We start from the raw sequence: 8,314 nt of genomic DNA, 5'->3' as shown, positions 1-8,314 counted from the left end.
CTCTCAGAGTCTACCCAAACCCATGTCCATTGAGTCAGTGATGCCATCCAACCCTCTCATCCTCTGTCATCCCCTTTTCCTCCTGCCCTCAATCTTTCCCAGCATCAGGGTTTTTTCAAATGAGTCAGTTCTTTGCATCAGGTGGCCAAAGTATTGGAGTTTCAGTTTCAACATTAGTCCTTCCAGTGAATATTCAGGACTGATCTCCTTTACGATGGACTGGTTGGATCTCCTTGCAGTTCAAGGGACTCTCAAGAGTCTTCTCCAATACCACAGTTCAAAAGCATCAATTCTTTGGTGCTCAGCCTTCTTTATAGTCCAACTCTCACATCCATACACGACTGCTGGAAAAACCATAGCCTTGACTAGACGGACCTTTGTTAACAAAGTAATGTCTCTGTTTTTTAATATGCTGTCTAGGTTCGTCATAACTTTCCTTCCAAGGAGTACGCGTCTTTGAAATTCATGGCTGCAATCACCATCTGCAGTGATTTTGGACCCAAAAAATAGTCAGGCACTGTTTCCCCATCTATTTGCCATGAAGTGATGGGACCGGATGCCATGATCTTTGGTTTTTGAATGTTGAGCTTTAAGCCAGCTTTTTCACTCTCCACTTTCACTTTCATCAAGAGGGTCTTTAGTTTTTCTTCACTTTCTGCCATAAAGGTGGTGTCATCTGCATATCTGAGGTTATTGATATTTCTCTCGGCAATCCTGAGCTACTGTAACTGCTCTCAAAAACAGAAAAGGGAGCTCTGTACTTTTTACATATAGCTATTTCTTAATCCCACTTGTTTTGATCACCTCTGTGCACATATTGGAGTCAGTATGCTTTAACTTTTGTTAAAATACAATAAATTTCCTAAAATATAGCTAAAACACAATAAAATCCTATATAAGTAATTATATTAGGATGTAAAGTGGTTAAAACATCACTTCTGGATAACCAAAAAAATAATGATTGTTAATAAACAGACAATTCATATGCAATAAAATACTGTAGATGCCCTTTGTTGACATTTGGTGCACTTTCCAAAAATAATACCATGTATTCTACCATTCTACCATGCATTCTGACATTCTACCTAGTATATTTAGAATATAACTTGAGAATTTTCCAACACATCATTTTGTTTAAATGTTATATTTGGGTTTGGGGAGGAGGAAATGTAAATGTTTCCTATACTCATATATTCTATGTTTTGGGGATATGAAAAACCAAAATGATTTCATTTGAGAAAACAGTAACAAAAGAGATATTTTATAAATTCTAAAAATGAAAAATAAATACTCTTTGGTGAAAAGCACAAATAATAGAGGAGTTAAACAGTAAAGATACAGCTTAAAATAGAGTTAGTGAGTGTGAAAATAGAGCTGAGTAATTCAAATATATGTAGCAAAGGAGTAAATCAAGAACTGTGAAAGATGCTAAATGATATGGAGGATATAGAGAAGGACCAATAAATATCAAATAAACATTCCAAAAAGAAAGAATAATTAGAATAGGAGATGGTTGATATTGAAAGTGATGATTTTCAAAAAGTGAAGAAATCCATTAGTTCTCAAACAAGCTAAACCCCATTTAGAAACACTATAATAAAATTGTAGAAAGTCAGAGAAAGGTGTTCAGTAATTAGAAGAAAAAAGATTGTATAATAAGGAATACAAAGTAAGAATTCTCCAAGTAATCAGCAATAGCATAAGAAATCACAGTATCTTCATACCAAGCAATTATATCACTCATATTGAGGGTGAAATAAAGAGTGAAATAGGCATATAAAAATGAAGACCGTGAGAACCAAAGACATCACTTCACCGACAAAAGTCCGTATAGTTAAGGCGATAGTCTTTCCAGTAATTATGTGAAAGTTGTATAACAAAAAAAGGCAGAGTGCCAAAGAATTGATACTTTCAAGCTGTGGTGCTAGGCAAGACTTGAGAATTCCTTTGGACTGCAATGAGATCAAAACAGTCAATCTTAAAGGAAAGGACTGATGCTGAAGTTCCAAAATTTGGCCACCTGATGTGAAGAGCCAACTCACTGGAAAAGACTCTGATGCTGGAAAGATTGATGGCAGAAGGAGAAGAGGGTGACAGAGGATTAGATGTTTAGATGGCAACACCAACTCAATGGTCATGAACTTGGGCAAACTCTGGGAGATGGTGAAGGACAGGGAAGCCTGGCATGCTGCAGTCCATGGCTTTGTGAAGTGTCAGACACAACTTGTTGATTGAACAACAAAAAATGAAGGTATTATTTACTGTATAAACTAAGGAATAGAGCTGAGAGCAAAGTAACAACAAAAAGATATACAAAGAAACCAATAAACAGATGATAAATCTTAAGAAGTATTGGCAAAGTTAATAAATCTCAGTTTAAAAAAAAGTAAAACATCAGATATTAATAATAGAAATGGTGCAGTTTGGAGGAAAATTAATATGGGCTAATTTCTCTGAAAAGAAAATAAAGATATTGAACAATCTTGGACTTTGTTTTAAAATTTTAAATTGATGTAAATCTTTTTTTAAAAATTTAAGTCAATCTTAAAAAAAAAGAAAAAATATATAACCTTTAAGTTAGTAACAAAAAAAGAATAAAGAAAATTTTGTCAATTTATAAGAAGATAAGTAAAAAGAAGCAAAGAGAAAGCACAATAAATAGTGTGTATTAATTAGTATGGCAAAAATAATTTCAGATACTGGTAAAAATAACAAATAAAAGATTGACCATTTTAAGTGTGAGAAAAGTAGATAAACTTAAAATAATAGCTACAATGAAATCCAGCTATATTTTTTACGTGATAAATACAGCAATGTACAGAAACATTTAAAAAAGAAAGAACAGTTAAAAGAGATGGGTAAGGTATCTTCTAAAATTCGTAGGCTGTCACAATCATATTAAAATATTATTAGGACTTCCCTGGTGGCCCAGTGGTTGAGACGCCATGCTTCCAGGGGGCACGGGTTCAATCCCTGGTCAGGGAACTAGGATCCCACATGCCATGCACAGCCAAAAAAATTAGCAAATCAAATTCAGTGGTATGAAGAAAAATAATACGTTAGAACCAAATAGAGTTTATGCAAGGAATGCAAGGCAATTTCTACATTAAGAAATCTGTTAATATAATTTATACCACTAATAAATCTTTAAAATTATATGTGCATTTCAGTATAAGTAAAACTTTCATCAATATAAACACTATTCTTTTAATTTGCAAACTATGACTAAAATAAAACTTCTAACCTAAAATAGTTTTTCTTGACCAAATGCACTTTAGGCCTGAGAATATTTAGTAAAAAATAAAATGTTGAAAAATGTAAAAAACTTCTTGGAAGAATCCATTTCTTATATGGTAGGATTTAGACATTGGACCTAATGTGACCCCTCTCCCATCCTATTTGTATAATAAAAACGTTAAACTGGTGATTCTGAGTTCCTTTGACAGACGGGTTTCCTCACTCCTCACAGCTGAAATTAACCACCAATTTAGACATGGATTTATAAGTAATAAAGGAGCTCTTGGAATCTGCATCCATTTAATTGGGTTACTTATCTCCTTTGAGGGCTAGCTTTATGGTCTGACGGAAAACTAAAGTGAACACAAACTGAGTTCTGATACAGTATTATTTATAACCCTGGTGAACTGGTAAAGTCAATCTCCAAATTGAGGAAACCTTACTATTCAACACCATCACAAGTACCAGTCATGTGATAAGACAAGAAACAGGCAAGAATTATGAGATTGTAAAGGAAGACACAAAATTGTACTTATTGGCAGACAGCATGATTGTCTACATAAAAAGGTTAAGAATGTATAAATCTATTAAAATTAAAATGATTAAGATTTAAGATTCCTTTTTTCAACAGCCATATTACATATCAGTAGCGTTTTTATATGTTGGAAAAAGGGGGAAAAAACCTTATTTGCAACAGCAACAAATACTAAAGATCCACAAGGGAAAAAGTTCTTAAGTGTATAGAAGACCTAATGGAGAATATTATAAATCATTAATGAAAGAAAAGAACATTCAGGGATAGAGGAAATCAATATTGTACAGATATTAGTCTCTATAAACTCATATATGAATTCAATGCAATTTCAGTCAAAATTCCATAAACATAGTTTTGTGACATTTGAATAACATTCTAAAATTAACGTGGAAGAGAAAAGAACCAAGAAGAGCAAAGACGTTCTGAACAAAGACAACCCCTTGTGCCTCTCTTTAATTTCCACTTCTCTGCATTCACCCAACCTTTGCCATTCCCAGGCATCCTCTGGCATCTGCTTTTTGTCACCGTAGATTCATTTGAATTTCCCAGAATCTGATACAAATTGAACCATACAGTAAGCATGTGGGTGATGGATTCATACATGCATATGAGGTGATGAATACATTCATTATCTTGACTTGGGCAATGATGTTTTCATGAGTGTGTGCATATGCCAAAACTTATTAAATCACACACTTAAAATATGTGCATTTTATTTAATGCCAATGGTATCAATAAAGTTGAAAAACATGCAAAAAATAAGAACAGGTATTTATTAGTGGAGCAACATCAAAAGGTCAGCAAACATGTAATATCGTGCACAATTAAACACAAGCACATTGAAGCAACACTGGTGGAATGCTTCACACACTTAGGTTTGACAAAAGTGAAATCTTTGAAACCATCAAATATTACAAAGGATTTAGAAATCACAGTGACAGACTGTATTTTGGGGGGCTCCAAAATCACCACAGATGGTGACTGCAGCCATGAAATTAAAAGACACTTGCTCCTTGGAAGAAAAGCTATGACCAACCTAGACAGCATATTAAAAAGCAGAGACATTACTTTGCCAACAAAGGTCCATCTGGTCAAAACTTTGGTTTTTCCAATGGTCATGTATGAATGTAAGAGTTGGACTATAAAGAAAGCTGAGCCCCGAAGGATTGATGCTTTTGAACTGTGGTGTTGGAGAAGACTCCTGAGAGTCCCTTGGACAGCAAGGAGATCCAACCAGTCCATCCTAAAGGAAATCAGTCCTGAATATTCATTGGAAGGACTGATGTTGAAGCTGAAACTCCAATACTTTGACCACCTGATGCGAAGAACTGACTCATTTGAAAAGACTCGGATGCTGGGAATGATTGAAGGTGGGAGGAGAAGGGGATGACAGAGGATGAGACGATTGGATGGCATCACCGACTCAATGGACGAGTTTCAGTAAGCTCTGGAAGTTAGTGATGGTAGGGAAGCCTGAGGTACTGCTGTCCATGGGTCACAAGAGTCGGATACAACTGAGCAACTGAAGTGAAGTGAAGTGAAGTTATTCATTACTTGGCTGCAACAACTACTGCTTAAGAGCGAACCCTCTAGCAATATCCATGTAGGATAAAAATGCATCTACTCTAACACCTAAAATTGCATATTTCTAACTAAACACGATAGAAAATTTTTTCATATAATTATTCAAAAAGAAATAAAAGAAATAGGTACAAGAATGTATAACACTTTGTAAAAGTAAAAACATATAAACAACTTAATGGAAATGGATAAACAATGTCATATTCACATGTTGTACTTTTTATATAAAACTTGAGATGAATGAACTCAAGCTATGTGTAATAACATGCATTGTCATAGTCTTTTATATCCATCTAAATTTAGAATATAATAATGGGAATAGTTCAAATGACAGGGAAAGGAGTTATTTGAACAATAAATTGTTTAAAATTGGTTTTAAATTAAAAAAAAAAAAGAAAATCCCTAATTCACAACCACACAATAAGTTGCAAATTAATTTAAAAACTAAACACAGCTTTTTTTTTTAGCTCCATCTGCTCGCGGCGCCGCCTCCTGCTCCTCCCGCTGCCTGCTTCTCCCGCCGCCGCCCTGAGTCACTGCCTGCGCAGCTCGGGCCACTGGGCTCCCTGTGCTTGCCACCGGAGAGCCGAGCTGGAAAACGAAATTTGTCATTTTTGAAGATATTTGGCTTTTGTACAACATGGCAGACATCGACAACAAAGAACAGTCTGAACTTGATCAAGATTTGGATGATGTTGAAGAAGTAGAAGAAGAAACTGGTGAAGAAACAAAAATCAAAGCGCGTCAGCTGACTGTTTGGATGATGCAAAATCCTCAGATTCTTGCAGCCCTTCAAGAAAGACTTGATGGTCTGATAGAAACACTAACAGGATACATTGAAAGCTTGCCTAGGGTAGTTAAAAAACAAGTGAATGCTCTCAAAAACCTTCAAGTTAAATGTGCACAGATAGAAGCCAAATTCTATGAGGAAGTTCATGATCTTGAAAGAAAGTATGCTGTTCTTTATCAGCCTCTGTTTGATAAGTGATTTGAGATCATTAATGCCATTTATGAACCTACAGAAGAAGAGTGTGAATGGAAACCAGATGAGGAAGATGAAATCTCGGAGGAGCTAAAAGAAAAGGCCAAGATTGAAGATGAGAAAAAGGATGAAGAAAAAGAAGATCCCAAGGGAATTCCTAAGTTTTGGTTGACTGTTTTTAAGAACATTGACTTGCTCAGTGATATGGTTCAGGAACATGATGAGCCTATTCTGAAGCACTTGAAAGATATTAAAGTGAAGTTCTCAGATGCTGGTCAGCCTATGAGTTTTGTCTTAGAATTTCACTTTGAATCCAATGAATATTTCACAAATGAAGTGTTGACAAAGACATATAGGATGAGGTCAGAACCAGATGATTCTGATCCCTTTTCTCTTGATGGACCAGAAATTATGGGTTGTACAGGGTGCCAGATAGATTGGAAAAAAGGGAAGAATGTCACTTTGAAAATGATTAAGAAGAAGCAGAAACACAAGGGTCGTGGGACAGTTCATACTGTGACCAAAACAGTTTCTAATGACTCTTTCTTTAATTTTTTTGCCCCTCCTGAAGTTCCTGAGAGTGGATATCTGGATGATGATTCTGAAGCTATCCTCGCTGCAGACTTTGAAATTGGTCACTTTTTACGTGAGTGTATAATCCCAAGATCAGTGTTATACTTTACTGGAGAAGCTATTGAAGATGATGACGATGATTATGATGAAGAAGGTGAAGAAGCGGATGAGGAAGGGGAAGAAGAAGGAGATGAGGAAAATGATCCAGACTATGACCCAAAGAAGGATCAAAACCCAGCAGAGTGCAAGCAGCAGTGAAGCAGGATGTATGAGGCCTGAGGATAGATAACCTGCACTGTAATAGCCTAAACACAGCTATTATTTACTTACAGCCTTATGTTTTTGTATTTTCTTGGTAGACTCAGAAGTTTTTTTTAAAGGAAAGGAACTGATATTTTAAAGACCAAATTTGTTCTAATTAGCATTTTAACTAGTTTTTCTGCCAGCTGCATCGAGTGCACAGAATCTCTCACGCATGTTCGTTCGTTGCTATATAGTTTGGTTCTTCTTGGAGTATTTTTATCATGTAACTGTTAGATTAAAGCTATGAAAATGAACAGAACTGTGAAATGAACCAGATTTTTTTGTCTTGCTAAGTTTTTTCCTGAAGAACCAAAGTATTTTTTCAGCTGGTTGAATGGGTTTAAGTTTGCTTGCAAGAGCTGTGCCTTTCATTACTTTGTTACAGAAATCCAATGACTTGCATTAAGACAATTCATCGTTCAAAAAGCAAAACTTGTCAAGACAAGTATATGGTTAAGAATTTCCAGTAAGCCTACACCTGATAATTTAGATTAACAGGTTTTTGTATGTCAGGTGACACCATTTACTATAAGAAAAGCTAATTAACTAATAGTATGGTTATTGGTTATCTTAGGGAGGTGAATAAAACCTAGTATTTTCAGAAGTTATGCCTCATTATTTTTATTTTAATTGTACTTTTAAAATTTAACCTCCATTAATTAAGCATCTTTTCTTTGTGGTAGGATTTACCTTCTGCTTCCATGGAAAGGATGAATTTACATCATTTGACAAGCCTATTTCAAGTTTTTTGTTGTTTGTTTGCTCATTTTTGTTTTTGCATCCTAAAATAAAAATGTCGTATAATTTTAGTTCTCAAAAAAATAAAAAAAAATAAAAAATAAACATAAATATGTAACTTTGTAAATAAAGTGGGTTTTTTGTAATAGATATAATCATTTGTTTATATTACTTTATGTGATTTTAAATAAAACCTATAACACAATTTTTATTCCATGGAGTAATAAGGAAAAACTCAAACAGAAAAGGTATCAGTGGGATTAAAAACAGAGAACAATAAACATGAAACTTTAAACACAAAAACTATGACCAAATAATTTTTTTTCTAAGAAGCTTCTCATAATATTCTATCTAAAGATAATTTT

The 8,314-nt window shown here is 34.6% G+C and overlaps 1 pseudogene across 1 annotated transcript; it reads left to right on the top strand.

Annotated features, from left to right (window-relative positions):
* Window positions 1-5,951: 5,951 nt before the first annotated feature.
* On the top strand, window positions 5,952-8,054 carry LOC147373975 (nucleosome assembly protein 1-like 1 pseudogene; annotated as a pseudogene). Its single transcript, XR_015162307.1, has one exon. The product of XR_015162307.1 is annotated as a nucleosome assembly protein 1-like 1 pseudogene (transcript).
* The last annotated feature ends 260 nt before the right edge of the window (window positions 8,055-8,314 follow it).

The sequence above is a fragment of the Bos grunniens genome, chromosome 4 (assembly GCF_055505025.1).
Source record: "Bos grunniens cultivar Pamir isolate PY7600 chromosome 4, Bosgru_T2T1.0, whole genome shotgun sequence".
In the NCBI taxonomy this organism is placed as follows: Eukaryota; Metazoa; Chordata; class Mammalia; order Artiodactyla; family Bovidae; genus Bos; species Bos grunniens.
This window is presented reverse-complemented; position numbering and strand designations above follow the sequence as displayed.